This window comes from Excalfactoria chinensis, chromosome 2, assembly GCF_039878825.1.
Source record: "Excalfactoria chinensis isolate bCotChi1 chromosome 2, bCotChi1.hap2, whole genome shotgun sequence".
NCBI lineage: Eukaryota > Metazoa > Chordata > Aves > Galliformes > Phasianidae > Excalfactoria > Excalfactoria chinensis.
The window spans coordinates 28595676-28610136 of record NC_092826.1 but is presented as its reverse complement, the minus strand read 5'-3'; the positions used below and the strand labels follow the sequence as shown (position 1 = coordinate 28610136).

At 46.6% G+C, this 14461-nt stretch overlaps 1 protein-coding gene and 1 long non-coding RNA gene across 7 annotated transcripts in view; one reads left to right on the top strand and one right to left on the bottom strand.

The window, feature by feature from the left end:
- Positions 1–14160, bottom strand: part of LOC140249243 (uncharacterized) — a 43677-nt gene extending 29517 nt beyond the window's left edge. Inside the window, exons 1-2 of the long non-coding RNA XR_011902974.1 lie at positions 13825–14160; positions 13558–13717 (exon numbers count right to left, since the gene is read on the bottom strand). This is a non-coding gene — a long non-coding RNA (uncharacterized lncRNA). The remainder of the gene's footprint in view (positions 1–13557; positions 13718–13824) is intronic.
- ZFHX4 (zinc finger homeobox 4) overlaps positions 11533–14461 on the top strand; it is a 155628-nt gene continuing 152699 nt past the window's right edge. For 5 of the 6 annotated variants that reach the window (XM_072330666.1, XM_072330665.1, XM_072330662.1 and 2 more), the window contains exon 1: positions 11533–11906. The gene's annotated coding sequence lies outside the window, so the exon portion shown is untranslated. Of the gene's footprint in view, positions 11907–14165; positions 14411–14461 lie in introns of those variants that run through there. The other variant, XM_072330661.1, reaches the window with a different exon arrangement.

Sequence of the window (14461 nt, the reverse complement as noted above, 5' to 3'; positions counted from 1 at the left end):
ATCCATCCTGTTGTAGACGAACCAGGAACTCTAATGTTAAATTTTGAAAGTTCAGCATTAAACCACGTCTGAATCTTCCTACCTCAATTACTGTGCCAGAGCCAAAAACTGAGCACACCTCTGCATGCATCTAAATAGACAGCCGTAGACAAACAGTTTTGTGCAAAGAGGGGACAGGTGATTGTCTCTATGTGTTTGTGAATGCACACACACACGTGTGGGTATGTGTTATTTTTGCAGTAAAAGTTTGGATAATGTTATGTTACCAAAAGAGATGCGAAGTGTCTGTGTGGCTGAAAAGGATCTCACTCAGTAGCATTTTACCTGTCAGTAGTTAACTTCGTTGTTAACTGACTCCAGTGGGATTTCATAATTTATGAATGCTCCCAATTAAAAGAAAATCCAAATGGTTATCACATGTGTAAAAATATGTATTTGCTGTCTTGTAACATTTTAGTTCTTTTTTTTACATTTCAGTCTTTTTACAGATGAGGCTTCTATCAGTCAACACTTATAACCATCTACCGAAAAAGAAAGAGGAAAATGACATATCTGTTTAGTTTTAAAATAAGTATTTGCTGAAATTCTGATTAATTTCCAAGGATGTCTCTTCTCTGAGAAGAGATGGTTTTACAGGATTTTATGGATAAAAATGTGGAACAGGCTTCCTGTCTTTGTTATTAATGCTGGCACCAGAAGTGAGCAGAAAGGGAAAAGTGCTCCCTGTTTTGTATGCAGGTTAGCATCAGTGTAGGTATTCACATTTATTTGGGGAATAAATATTGAGTAAATATGTTTTACCTGTTTTTTTACAATTAGATCTTTTACAAATACTTTTTCATAATCAGTGGCATTTTAGACACTGACGTGGATTTTACCTTTATGAATACATTTCAGGTGTTCTTTCAATTGATGTACACTTTATATTACAACAATTTTCTGTTGAAAATTATTAGACAAAAAGATAAAAAAACAATGGATCTGACCACAGCGTACACACCATCCTCTGAAGGAATGCACTTGTTTAAAATAAGCTCTTTCCACATCTTATGCAAGATCTCTGCAGAAACACGCCTATTACATATTTTTCCTTTCAAATTATCAAAAATGCACTCTTAAATTTAGTTTGCTATTTGTCCATAATTTCCTCTCCTGAATTATATCAGAAATACTTCTGCACTCGTTTGGAATCAGAGGCACGTCAGTGAGAAGAAGGATGTTATTCCACCCTAAACCATTTTTGAGAAGAAGGGAAAGGAATTTCCCTATCTCGACTATTCTGTAATATGCTTCCATGTACAAGGTCTGGAATACGAATACAGATTTCAATTAGTTCAAGGTGCTGTTGAATTTCAGTAGTCCCTTTTATTTTAAAACAAAATGTAAAAAGGCATTCGTAGCGAGTTAAAAGGAATATGAAACAAACATAATCTGCCTAATACGACAAAGCTATCTCACAAGAAACGTTAAACAATCCACTGGAAGATCCTTTATTTCTGGAAAGTGTGCCTTTCAGGTGTGGGCTGGGGAATAGGCACCAATTTTCCCTTCAGTAACATTTCTGCTTTATAATAAATTGCAATCCTGCTGTAGCCCCATGTGGATTTACAGCTGGCAGGCTTTCTCTCTGACAATTTGGGGTCACTGTGGATATAGGTGAGCAATAATTTCAGGGGTGATGGGGATATTGACAGATTTTAACAGTCTGAGTTCCTGGGCAAATATTTGTAAAATGTACACTTCTGCGTTGGCTTTTTAGTTAATAGGACTTTGGGATGGTATTGTTTGCCTTGTTTGTGGATTGTATTTTGTCTGGAAACATCTCAGATATTCATTTCCATTCTATGCTTGTGTCGGTTCTGTACAACGTTTAAACTAAAGCCATCGTTCCTCCCTGAAGCATGTTTAAGCAAAGAAGAAAGTTATCACTATCAGAGCTCAGCTCGCAAATTGTGCAGCGTGCTTTTAGCAAACCAGAATTGTATGAGCTGGGGGGACAACAGCTGCAGACACATTTTGGTTTGGGTATCCCCATAGGTGCCCGGAGCAGGTGAACCACTGCATCAAACACAGGACACAGCAGCCCTGACCGCAGGGAGAGGGAAGCAGCCCTGGGCTCACTCACAGGGAAGTGACTGGCAGGATGGGGCCTGTTCTGTTCGTTTTGTGCATCTAACCCATAGAGGAAAAGTAATTCTAAACATACATCACCATACATAACACAGCGAAAATGTTTCAGTGAACATGAATGAAATTAATAAAGTGGATTTCTTCCTCTTAAAAGAACTGTCACGAGAACAAAACAGAACCCAAATAATAAAACAAAGGAGAGAGTAGGGACTTGTAACCTGGAACAACCATTTCCCCAGATTAAGGTTTATTTAAAACCCAGAGCAGGCCTGAGACATCAACTCTTGTGGTACCCTTCGCAATGCTTTTTGTTTTTTGTTTTGTTCCAGCATTCACTACAAACACAGAAAGCAAATCCTGCAATAAACTGCAGGCTAAGGGCATGTGAATCAACCAGGGCCATACAAAGGCGACACACACATGGCATATGTCATAGCTGGGAGCACACCAGTGGCTTGGCCAGAGAGGACCCTTCATCTAGAGCCCACTCAGTAGAATCACGGCACAATAAGGGAAAAGGACCAAAAGGGAAGGAAAAAAAGGAAGAAAAAAATGGGATAAAACAGTCTCTTCAGCACACCTCCCACTCCATAGACAAACGAGGGCAGGTAGAAGGCCGGGTAGGTGACCTCTCCCCGCAGAGAGGATGCCACTAAAGGGCACGCACCGCGGGACAGGTTGCGCCCTCCAGCGCGGAGCCGTTGCGCGGGGCGCGCACCTCCCGGCGCACCTGCCAGGCCCGGGGGCGGAGGGGCAGAGCCGGCCTTCCCCTCCTCCACCGCCCCCTCCGCGGGCTGCAAGCCCCAGGGCCGCCCCAGCCCGAGGCGTCGCCGCTCCGCCGCGCCGGGGCCCCGCGGGAGCGCACGACCGCGGCCCGTCTCCGCACGGCGGGGAGCGGGTTGCCATAGCGCTGTGTGCGCGGCTCGGGGGCGCTGCCCGGCGGCCGCGGGCGGGGACGGGGCGCGGCAGAGGGAAGCGGAGCGGCCGCCGCGCATCCCCGCGGCAGCAGAGGTTGCGGTGGGGACTCCGCAGGGTCGCGCCGGGCCCCGCAGAGAGAGCTCAGTGGGAAGAGCGGAGCGAGTAATGAATTCCAGCAGAGAGCCGCGGAGGAAGCGCCTTTCCGAGCTCTGCCATATTTAACATTGACCACACTAAAGATGTTATTAGCGAAGGGGGGGCGGGAAGGGCAACGGGGAATGTGATAAGGGAAAATAGATAATGACATATAATCCAAACCAGAAGTTTGAAACCAAGTTACTTCTCAGGAAAAGAGCCACAAGCTCTACAGCTCTACTTCTCTCTCTCTCTTTTTTTTTTTTTTTTTTTTTTTTTTTTTTCTTCCTTTTAATGGACCGGGACAGAAGGACAGGGAGATAAACTTGTTAGGGAAAGAAATATTCCTCTGGCAACCGGGTAAATAAAATAGCTGAGGAGAAACAGTGAAAGACATGGGGGTAGGGAAACGCAAAGGACTCACTCCTATTTAGAAACCCCAAAGGAAATTGTAAAGTAGGAAATGAAAAGGAGGAGGAGAAACATTTCTGTGGTAAATTAGAGGGAATGAAGATTAGCGGGAGAAGAGGGGGAAAGAGCTGCAGAAGGTCTCGAATCGAACAGCGATGAAGATGAGCCAATGTTTAAAATATCCCAAGTGAGGAAAGAGAGCGGTGCGCTCATCTCCCCGGCATGGGCGTGCGAGGGGGAAATGAGCAGGGATAATTACTAAGATAGCACATGGCCGGGGGAGCCAATCCAAAATAAGAAGTGAATTTGGCTGCTGAGGACAGACCTGAAAAGGGCTGGAAGAGAACTAAGACACACGGAGACCTGAGAGGATAGGAAGGGAATTAGGGGAGGGGAAAGTCTCCGAGAGCACAGGGAAACTTCGAGGAGCGGCTGGATGGGGAGGAAACAGCCACGGCAGAGATGGGAAGAGAGCCTGAAAGTGTGGGAGCGAGTAGAAGGGAGAGACTGGGGAGAGCAAATCAACCTGGAAGGGGGAGAGGGAATGGTGGAGGATAGGGAGAAAGAAGGCAGGAACGGAAAAGTGGGAGAGAGGGAAGGAGGGACGGAGGGAGGGATGTGGGGAGAGAGGGAAGGAGGCAGAGGGAGGAGACAAGGGCTGAAGGCTCCCAGCCCGGGGAAGGTGCAGCGCTGAGTGAGAGAGCTCACGCCGAGGGTTAGGTTGGATTTCCAGAGCTCTTAGAGCTCATCGACCAGCCCGCTGGAGTCACTATTCAACCCGAGTCCCAAACACACGCCTCACTAACTACTTTACAGCCACTTTCATTGATTTTCTTTATCAAATAAACATAATACCCGTTACAGCAACACTTCCTCTTCGCGCAGCCAGAATGCCACAAGCTCTGATTGCTGCATTTCTTCGGCTTGCAGCTCCCCACCCTCCACCCCTAAATAAATTGTGTTCTTTCACTTAAATGCTCAAATACATTATTGCTCGCAGAATTTTGCTGTAATCTGGGAAGTGCACTGCGAGCCAGACGAGCCGCTTAAATTAAAAGGTTCAGGGTCCCCCTCCCCACGCCTTGGAGTGGAAGCACACGTTTGTTCCCCCCATTTCAGGAGTATCACAGGTATTTACATACTTCTTTTGTGCTAATAAGCGGTAACTTAATTTAGAGGGCGATGTCAAAGTCAGCGCTCCTGCCTGAAAAATACAGAAAAGAATTAACGCAACTCGAGCAGCTGCACCCAAACTGTCACTTGATTTGAGCATCTCAGCCTCCAAACTCAATTTTATTAAAAAAAAAAAAAAATCCCCTAAAAGTAGCCCCCTTCAAAAGCTGTTTTTGAACCAGGCTCTTCCATATATGTCAAAGGGCTGTTGAATTATTCATTATTATAATTACTATCATCATTGTCATTATCCCTTTCCATGTGGAAATAATTTTATTATCGTAATTTGATATCTGAAGAATTTCCTGTTAGTCGTTTGATAATCATTTTTTTTTCTACTGAAAAGAAAAGTTTTGTTTATAAATGAGATAAAAATATTTTAAATGCTTTTATGTTTGCCATAGATTTCCGTTTATCTAATCGATTGGAATGCCAATAAATCGATTAAAGGTTTAGTGTTTTACAAACAACCATTTTGTGCTTTTTGATTTTACGTTCAGAATGATTTTAATAAAGCTAATACCTTCTCTGGGCGTCTGTTCCCCCCAAACCTAATATTCCGTCATTTCTATTATTTACAGTTGCAATTTAAAGTGTTTCTAATGAGAAAAATAAACGCGAATAAAAGGAGGAAATCATCTGTATAAATTACTTTGTGCCTGTGGTCAGCGTATTTAGGCAAAGCCCTTAAAAATCTTGGTGAATTATATGCGATCATACAGTGATTGCGGAATATTAAATTAAACTTAGATAAATCCGCATTGAAGGAGGCAGCACCCAATCCTGAATTTATTTCCCATTTTCTATAACAGCATCACTGCGCTCCTCTCTTTGCAATGACAATGTGCCAAATCTAGGCATTTTGAAAACATTTTCCATATGCTTTAACTGGAGACTGATAGACAAAGAAGAAAAGGAGATGGTCTTTTTTCTCTTGAGGTATATTTCCTTTAACTTTTCCTCCAACCTTTTCTGATCTTCATCATTTTTAAACAAAAGTTTGAAAATCATTAGGACCTTTTATTTTTTTTTCCCCTCCTTTCTTTTTTCTTTTTTTTTTTTTTTTTTTTTTTTTTTTTTTTTTTTTTTTTTTCCTTCCTTATCGCGTAATCAATTCCTGAACTGTAGAGTTTCAGTTACGCTTTAATGCAGGACTATAGGACTGTCAGTGCTGTACCTTGGCGGACAACATTTTGGGGAGAAGGCATTGATTCATTTAGCTTTCGCTCGCTGCTTTTTGTAATTAAAGGTGGTTTTAATTATACTTTTTTTGTAAGTCAGATCAGATGTGCTGCTTGCTGGCTGGAAGGATTTCTTTTCTTTTATCGGTGCTTTTAATTTATGTGTAGTTTTTACGGATAACGCAGAGGTGGTGGCTTTTATTTAGCTGTAAAATCCACACGTTTTCTTTGAAAACTTGGCTCCTTGGGCGAAAATAACTTTTGCTGGTTGCTTTATAATCGCTGTTTGTCGCAGAGGTAGTTTAGCATATTGTCTGCACAACAAAGATTCTTGCTTTATTGGCAGGGTGGATTGTTGGATTTAGATATAAATATTTCATAACTTTCCTCTTTCTGCAGTAAGATCGGCAGTTTTATTGGCTTTTTCTCGCTTTTTGTCTGCCTTTCTACCCGAGCCATTTGCTTTCTGAAGTCCCTTTTTGTCCTTTTCCAGGAGAGAATGTAAAATTTTTCCCTTGGATATATCACCGCTGGAAATATGCTCTTGGGCTTTCTGAAGGGGATGGGGGGGAGCGCGGCGGTAAGCGGTCGTTTTCCTCGATTTGCATAAGAGCGAGAGAAGTGCCTGTGAAGTTGGTGAATTGCTATTGTTTGGGGCCAGTCCTGACTGTTTTTGTTTATAAACACTGGGGTGGTTGCCGGGAGGGGAGGGAGGTCAGAGCGCTGTCAAAGCGCTGACCTCTGAAAGCCCAGAGGGCGCCTGGCTCCTTCACCCGCTCCTTTCTCTCTCTCCCTCTCCCTTTTTCTTTCCCTTCCCATCCAAGGCCAGGAGCTCAGGTTCAGGGCATTTAATCCCCGCGATCTGCCCAAGAAAGGAGCTGAAAAAGGGCTGTTAAGGCTGCGGAGGAAGCGCCGGCAGCAGGCTCAGATCTGGGAGGCTTTTATTTATAGTAACGTCCGGGTGCGCGTTTTGTACGGCTCCAGCCAAAATAATAACAGAAGGGGAGGAAAAAAAAAAACACAAAAACACAAAAAAAAGCCAAACGGGACCGGCACTATTTAGCTCAGAATGTTATCGAGGTGTCTTTGCTATGCTCGGGTGTGATTTTTTTGTCTTAGGTGACCGCTCATTGGGAGCACTTGCGGGAGGTGAATGCCAAACGTGGGGTAGCGGGGGGCAGGATCGTACCACGCCTGTATTGTTGCTAGTTTATTTCTTTTGCGGACAAAACTTTCCAAGAATCGGAGTGGGAATTTGGGGTCGCTTTTCCTCTGCCCTCCCTCCAACACCCCCCCCTCCCCCCCCCAAGCGGTTATAGAGTGTACCGGAATGTGCTTGGTTTATTGGGGGGGGGGAGGGGAAGGATGAGGGGGGGGGGCATTAACAATAGATTTGTATAAGTGATACCTGCAAAGAAAGAAATAATTAATAAGAGACAAACGCCTTGGGTTCAGAGTCAATTTCATCTCGGGGAAGGAAAAGAAATAATAATAATAATAATAATAAAAAAGTACAAGAGATTGCTATCAGGTTTAAGTATGTTTTGAAAAGAAGTTGCTGAGTTAAACAAAAATGTTAGTTAACACAGTGCCTTTGTCAAATAGCCCCCGGGAGGAGAAGAGACAACAAAAAGGAGAGGCGGTGGGGGCTGGGGATCTGAAAGTGTCTGTGCCTCAGATAAAGGGTCTGTAACGCTGCAATCTTGTAATACCTCGTTTCAAACTGAGCTCATCTATAGACTTAGGGAACGCAGTCAAAAGACACGGATCCCCTTTCCCTTGGGCTGGGGTCTGGGGAGAGGAGGAGGTGGGGGGAAGGGGACGTTTATTAGAGAATTATGTCGCTTTATTAAAAAGGGGAGCGGCTGCGGCTGTAATTATGCAGATCCTGTGCCCCTGTATGTCCGCAGCGCAGATTTAGGGAGTGAAATGAGCTTGGCGGAGAGACGCGGTGTAACAGAGCCCGCTCTGGGCTGGAATCTCTTTGTCTATCACAGAATGGTCAGTGTCGGTCTCCGGCCCGCACCAGCTCCCCCTCGGCCAGGCCAACAAGTTTTCCTTGAGGCTGAGCTGGAGGTGGTGGGAGGACAGAGCGGACTGTTTTGTTTGGGCTCTTTATGATTTTTCTCCCCCTTTCCTCTCTTTGAAACGTAACGTCATTATCAGAGCTTTTGTGGTTTCAACAGGAGGCTCGAAAAAAAAAAAAAAAATTCCCCAAACGTGGTGTAACGGTGCCTGCAGGAGAAGTTCGGAGGGGGTGGGCGGGGGGTCCGCCGAGCCCGGAGGAGAGGAGCTGAGAGGTTAGGCGAGAAGTCTTCGGGGGCGATCAGCTGAGCGAGAGAGGGAGGAGAGAGGGGAGCAGGAGCCGCGCCGCGTTGCTCCGGGCCGGGCCGGGCCGGGCCGGGCCGGGCCGGGCCGCACCGCGCGGAGTCCGCCCGCCGGCCCGCACCCCAACGCAACGCAACGCACCGCACCCGCACGGGTCCGGGTCCCCCTCGGCCGCCTCCCCCAACCCGCGCCGCGCTCCGCTCTTATCACATCCCACAAACCTGCTGCTGCTGCCTCCCGGAATTAACCTTCTTCGATTTTTCCTAGCTACGTGGCGATCCCCGGGTTTCTTCTAAACTGTTAACATCCCGTAGTGCTTTTTTTTTGCTTTTTTTTCCCCCTCTCTCACCCCCCCCCCCCAACCCCCCCTTCCAACCCCCCCCCTCCCCCCCCCCCTCCCCGATAGCTTACTATTTTTAGGGAGAGGGAAAGGGAAAGAGTGAGAAAGAGAGAGGAGATTTAAAACGTTGGGAAGGACAGTAAACAGTGACAGAAGAAACCCTGAAAAATGTGGACTCTCCTCTCGCAATTCCTGCCTGTGTCCTTCCCCCCCCCCCCCCCCCCTTTGTTCCTTCAGCTGTAACTCAAGAACACCATAAACCTATAACCCCCTCCAAGAAGAGAGAAAGGGAAAAAAAATCCGCAGCCCAAAAAGAATGACTTGACTGTTCTGACGTTTGGTGTTTTGACATTAATGACATTAATGATATTGATGTTTCACCGGGAAAAAAGCACCAGGAATAAAGGAGGTGGTGGGGGAGGTGCGGGGGGACGACTTTAAAACTAAATTATCTTCGTTTCCTTATTCTTCTGTGACATTAAGTATACGTGTTTCTTCGCTTGAATTTGAAATAGATGTATTGTTCTCAGGTGTTTCTTCATCACATTGTATTTAATTGTCTCCAGTCTTAGGAAATGCGTTGCCATCCTTCAGGCATGCACTTGAATGGACAATGCATCCTTCTATCTCACAGTCCAGTTCCGTCTACAATTTAAGCCTAAAAGCCCCTTTCCATCATACCCCCTCCAACTGATAACTGGGAGCCAGTGGCAGAGATTTTCCCTCTGTGTTTGCATTTTTTCCCACCCTGTAAACAAGGATGCAGAATACTGCTGGTTGCCTTACTGCCTTCAAAGGGAAAGGGGCTCATGCAGAGCTGTTTACATGTGCTCCCTGATTTTTGGTCACTGATGAGCTGGTGTAGTGCTTGGGTGAGGTCTGAAAAGGGAACAAAGTTGCTCTCCAGAACCCTCAGGTGCCCCTGACTGTTCCCGAAGTTGGAGGTTTCCCTGAAGTTTGAGGTGAGGTTTCTGTAGGTCGGCGTAGGGCTGCTCTACGCTCCCTGCTCCATTGGCTCTGGCTCTGGAACAGCCACACTTTTAGGCTGCCCATTTTTTACGTCTTTTTTTCCCTTCCCTTTCCAAAGACTCTATTTTTTTTTTTTTTCCTCCCCACCCCCCCCACCCCCCTAGCCACCAAAACTATCAGGACCTTCACTCTGACCTTAAACATCTGCTTTTAGCAGCTCAGTTCCCCGACACTGGCCTGTGCTTCCTTCGGGGCAGCCTTCATTCATCATCAGGTGGCGATTTTCCTCTTAGAGTTGTTCTAGCGCTCACAAACCCTTCCTCTGGCACAGGGGGTTCAGGGCCAGGAGAGGTGTAGCTCTGCCACCTGGATTTGGTCTGGTTCCTTGTTGTGGGTGCGTGCCCTTAATGGAAGACTGCGATCAAACCTTCCTGCTGGCTTCTGGCGCTTAAGGCCTATGAGAACCTTTTGACGTGTGGCTTAGGAATGGCAAACTTCAAAGGCATGTCAGCATTGAGGTTATGGTTCACCTGCGCAGGGTCTTTGCTGCTGTAAATATCCCTGGCGTGTAGCTGGGGCTTAGTGACCAGTTCTGGTCTACCCATGGCTGGAATAGCATTATCGAAAAGCCGCACGTGTTCCTGCAGTGCGTTCGGATGCTCTTTGAATAGTCATGTTTTTATCTTCAGTAGGGGGTATTTTAAAGTATGTCTATTCCTAGTTTTAGTTAATTATCTTTTAATGAAAGTGTCAGTCATATTCACATCTGCAGTATTAGGTTAAGATAATTAGATTTTCAAATGAGAAGCAATCTTCTTAAATCCCACGCAAGAAAATATTTGTAGAAGATTCTGATTTATAATGACATCTGTACATTTCACCCCAGTTCTCATCATAATAATCCCCCACACACACCAAAAAAAAAAAAAAAAAAAAAAAAAAAAAAAAAAAAAAAAAAGGTGTCTGGTAAAATACAGGAGATGAAATATTAATAAAATATCAATACTTGTAGGGAAAGTGGAAGACGATGCATGTTATATGCATGACACATGTATCATATGCAAAGAGCCCCCTTCCCTGGGCTGCTATTTACTTCATTTTGATGAGGCTGTTTACAGTTGACGTTGTATATTCCGGAAGGCTTTGCTTTTTACTTTGTTGATCTCTCCAAGCAATTACATGGCGGCCACCAAATAAAGTGCGCTGTGCTTTGTGCGCTGGGTGCATGCAGGCTGTATGTATATGTGTGTAAATATGATGCGCGGCGCGTGCATGCGTGCGCGTGTGCTTGTAAATAAATTCCTCTTTATCTCGGTATGGGCAGATATCCCCTATCTCAGATATAGTATCTTTCCTTTTACAGGGGTGTTGCGCTGTACGTTCATTACCCCATTGCAAACATATATTTTTCATTAAATCCCCATTAAAAGAGAGGGAAAGAGAAAGGGAGGCAGAAAGACAAACAGCCAGCCAGAAAGAAATATCTCCCTGACGGAATAATTAATTTGGACCCGTTGCTTTTAAGTTCCTGAACAGTTAAAAGAGCATGTCTGCCCCCTCCTTTTTTTTTTTTTTTTTTTTTTTTTTTTAATTTTCCCTAGCCATCCACTTTGTGTGCCTGTGCGTGTGTGTCTGTGTTACTAATGAAGTTTGCAGACTCGTGTTTGCATCCACGAGCTCTTTCCGCTGCCCCTCTTCTCCGGGCTGCCCGCGCGGCTCCCGCAGCCCCGGCGCAGCCCCAGAGCCCCGGCGCTCCGGCTCCCGGCCGCGGGGTTGCGCGTCATTTGCAGCCCGGAGAATGTTGATCACCTCACTAATTACACCTCTCCCTCGCCTCTTCCCTCTCCTCTCCCTCTCCCTCTCGCTCCCTCGCTCGCTCTCTCTCTCCTCTCTCTCCTCTCTCTCCCTCTCTCTCTCTCATTCCCAGAGTGCATATCGGGAATAGACACACAAAGACATGCGCACTCAACTTAATCAGCCATTTTTTTAAACAGGGCTAAAACGATAATAATTAGCAGAATAAAGACATATCGGATTTTCATTTCCTTTCCTCCTTTTCCCAACCCCTTCACAACCAAACAGCGAGACCGCGGTCGGCACATGCTTTAACAACTCCCGGACCCCAAAGGACCGCTCCATGCCCCCCACTTCTTGCTCAATCATTTTTATTTTCACCCAATAAAGTTGGAGGATTATTTTTTTTTATGATTTTTTTAATGAACCTTCTCTCGTTTACTTGGATGTGATCAGCTGTTAAGTAAATAAAGCAAAACAAAAAAAAGAGGCGAAGATCCAGTAGGAACTGCGAGGGGAAATGGAAAGTAAGTTTTTTCTTTAACTTTTATTGAGTAGTTTGTGTTAAATTTAGGTCGAGTATCGATTATCTTTCCAGGCTGATCTTGCACAATCTTTGATATTTCGCTCTCGCTCTCTCTCTCTCCTCTCTCCGTGCCTCTTTCTCTCTCTCTCACATACGCACACACACTCACATCCCCGCATCCCGCGTACCTCTCCCCTCTCTCTCTCCCCCCTTTTTCTGCCTGTTTCCCCATTTTTAGGTACAGTATTTGCTCTCGCTCGGGGAGGAGGGGCTGATTTTTCTCTCTCCCTTCTTTCTTTCCCTCTCTCTCTCTCCTATTCCGGGGGATACGTTTGTTTGTGCATTATGATTTTTTTTGTTTGTTTGTTTTGCTTTACGGATTATTATTATTATTATTATTTTTCCGGGATGTAACTTTGGGACCGAGCGGGGGACCCCGTTTACTTTGCATAGGGGGGTCTGGGGGTGTCCCCCGCTTTTTATTTCGCTTTTTTTTTGTCTGAGAGCTCGGGCTGGGGGGAAGCACTGTCAGATGAGGAGCGCCGTTCCGGCTGTCAGAACCCATCGCCCGCCGCCCCTTTCGGGTTCGCGCTGCGGTCCCGCAGCTCGGGCCCCCCAAAACTTTGAGGTGCTTTCCGAAGGCTTTCCCCCCCCCCCCCACTACCCTCTCCGTCCCTCTCCTCCCCATCTCCACCCCCCTCGGCCTCCCAAAGTTTCGCTTTCGGGAGGGGGTGGGGTGGGGTGGTGGTGATGCCAGCAGGGCAATGGGGACCCTGACTCTGAGCGCGTGTGTACGGGTGAAGGTGTGGGGTGTCCCCCCCCCCTTTATCCCCCTTTATTTTGCAGGTAGGTTTCTCAGGAGCAGAGCAAGGGGCGGCTGTGTGTTTGTGTGTGAGAGAGAGAGAGCGCAGTGGGACCGCGCTGCCGACTGGCTCTGGCAGCAGGAGGAAGCGGAGCCCGTTAGGAGCGCGCCCTGCCTCTGTCAGTCTCACAACGCGGCCCGGCCCGGCTTTGCGCGGAGCGGCCCGGCCCCGCCGCCGGGGATGCGCGGCCGCTGCCTGCGGGCGCTGCCGGCTGGGGGCTGGAAGAGCCCCGGCATCCCCGCCGCGCCGTGCTGCGCCGCGCCGCGCAGCGGGGAGGGCTCCTCGTCGGCTGTGTTCAGCTCAGCCTTTCTGAGCGTTTTGCAAAGGAGCGGAGGAGGGGGGGGAGGAAGGGAGGGGGGGCAATGATGGTTGTTTTGCGGGACGGGACTCTATTCATTTATTTATTTATTTTAAACCGAGCACTGAAGTGTTGGGTGGGAGAAAAAAAAAAATAAAATAGAAAAAAAAGGGAAACAACAGACAAGCAGAAGAAAAAATAAAAAGGTCATAAACAGCGAGCAGGCAGTTCGATCCCTGCCCTATCTGACTGCTTGTGCAAGAATCAAGTGCATCCCTTCCCAGCACGGCGGCTAATGGCAGACGCGTCCCTGCTTCCCCTTCTTGCCATACGTGAAATTTCCTGCAAAAATACTAATAAACTTTCCCCCATCCGATGCCAACTTACGGCGGTGCCCCTCCACTCCTCCCTTTCTTCATCTTGCCCCCCCCTCCCCCAGCCTCCCCAGCAGCAGCAGCAGCGAACGCCCGGGTTGGTATTTCTTTTGTTACCTGCGAGCCGGGCGGCTGGGGTCCCTCCTCGGCTGCTTAGGGCACCGGGTCCAACCGGGAGAGGAGGCACAGCAGTCGGGTTCAGCCCGTTTCACCTCAGCGCCGTCCCGAGGAGGCTTTAGCCACCATTCAATAACACACCCTCCTCCTCCTCTTCCTCCTTAGGTACCAAGGCAGAGATCGCAAACATAACACCCCCCTCCCCACAAAAAAAAAAAAAAAAAAAAAAAAAAAAAAAAAAAAAAAGCCAACCAAAAGACAACTTGCCAGGCTGAAGATGGTGGATTTACATTAAGCCAGACACAGGCAGGTTCACTCAGGAAGTCTGACCATCCCGTTTTCTGACAGTTGCGTTTCCTCGGCTCCATTCCGTCCTCCTCTTTTTCTTTTTTCTTTGCTTTTTTCTTTTTTTCTTTCTTTTTTTTTTTTTTTAATTCTCTTTTTATTAGCCTCGTTCCATTTTTAATCGAGGATTATGTAGTTGGCAGCAGGACAGTGAGAAGGAGAGTGGAAAGAGAGGGCTCGTGTGCTTTTGGGGTGGTTGCTTGTGAGGGTGTTTTTTTTTTGTTGGTTTTTTTTTTTCATGGTGTATTTTTTTTTTTTTTTTTCAATTGTGTTTTTCCTGGATTTTCAGTGGCTCGATCCTTGGGAGCGGTGCTGGAGTGTTTAAAAAGATCATATGTAGCATTATATTTTTAGTTTGGTGGTGGATGGATGGAAGAGGTAGTGAGAAGCCTTTGCAGCCCTGCCTGTTGTTGGTTAGATTGAGGCAGAGACTTGGCTGCGATTGGGACGCGACTGTGACATGGGCATCGATCGCTTCCATTGAGAGCAATGCAAAAACACAGCCTGGGTATGTAACACTCTCAGTGCCATCAACACTTGTTTTACTTTATATTTACTG